The sequence below is a fragment of the Myotis brandtii genome, unplaced genomic scaffold (assembly GCF_000412655.1).
Source record: "Myotis brandtii unplaced genomic scaffold, ASM41265v1 scaffold1074, whole genome shotgun sequence".
NCBI classification, from domain to species: Eukaryota; Metazoa; Chordata; class Mammalia; order Chiroptera; family Vespertilionidae; genus Myotis; species Myotis brandtii.
The window spans coordinates 906,719-908,255 of record NW_005353653.1 but is presented as its reverse complement, the minus strand read 5'-3'; positions in this window follow the sequence as shown (position 1 = coordinate 908,255).

The window sequence follows — 1,537 nt, the reverse complement described above, 5'->3', positions numbered from 1 at the left end:
TTAGAAAGAGAACAGCAAGAAAAGCCCAGAGGAAGTAGAAGGAAGGAAATAATAAAGGTCAGAGCAGAAATAAATGACATAGAGTACAAAAAATCAATGAATCTAAGAGCTGGTTCTTTGAAAAGTTAAACAAGATTGATGAACCCCTAGCAGACACAAAGAGAGAGAACCCAAATAAATTAAATCATAAATGAAAGAGGCAATATAACAACAAACACCACAAAAATACTAAAGACTGTAAGCAAATATTGTGAACAACGATATGCCAATATATTGGACAACCTGGGCAAAATGGACAAATTCCTAGAAACAATCTTCCAAAACTCAATCAGGAAGAATCAGAAAACCTGAATAGGCCAATAACAGCTGAGGAAATTGAAGCAGTAATTTTAAAACTTCCAACAAACAAAAGTTCTGGACTGGATGGATTTACAAAAGAATTTTACCAAGTACTCAAAGAAGAACTAATACTTATACTCCTCAAACTACTCCAAAAAATCAAAGAGGAAAGAAAATTTTCAAACTCTTTTTATGAGGCCAGCATTATCCTAATTCCAAAACCAGATAAAGACACTACAAAGAAAGAGAATTACAGACCAGTATCATTGCTGAACATAGAGGCTAAAATGCTCAACAAAATATTAGCAAATCAGATCCAGGAATATATTAAAAAGATCATAGACCATGATGAAGTGAGATTTATTTCAGGTATGCAAGGCTGGTACAATATTCACAAATCAATCACTGTGATACATCACATAAACAAAATAAAAGACTCCACCAGGAAACTACTAGACTTAATAAATAAATTCGGCAAGGTAGCAGGATACAAAATCAATATCCAGAAATCGATTGCATTTTTATGCACCAATAATGAACTCTCAGATAGAGAAACTAAAAAAAACAATGCCATTTACCACTGCACAAAAAAAAAGAAAAGATAAGATACCTAGGAATAAACTTAACCAAGGAGCAAAAGACCTGTACTTGGAAAACTATAGACGATTGAAAAAATAAGTAGAGGATGATCCAAACAAATGGAAACGTATACAATGTTTATTGATTGGAAGAATTAACATCTTTAAAATGTCTATATTACCCAAAGCAATCTATAGATTCAATGCAATCCCTATTAAAATACCAAGTGCATACTTAACAGAACTAGAACAAATACTCCAAAAATTTATATGAAACCATAAAAGGCCCCGAATAGCTGCAGCAATCTTGATAAAGAAGAACAAAGCCTGAGGGACCACAATACTGGATACCAAACTTTACTACAAAGCCACTATAACCAAAACAGCCTGGTACTGGCACAAGAACAGGCATATTGACCAATGGATCAGAACAGGGACCCAGAAATTGACCCACACCATTACAGTCAATTAATATTTGATGCCGGGAGCCGGTCCATCCTTGCTGCTTGACACAGTCGCTGCAGAGAAGAAATGTCTGCACAGCATATGTTTCAAGGGACCTGGCGTATGTAGCATACTGTTCTTAATATGTTTGCTCCCCTTAGCGCTATGTGTTTTAA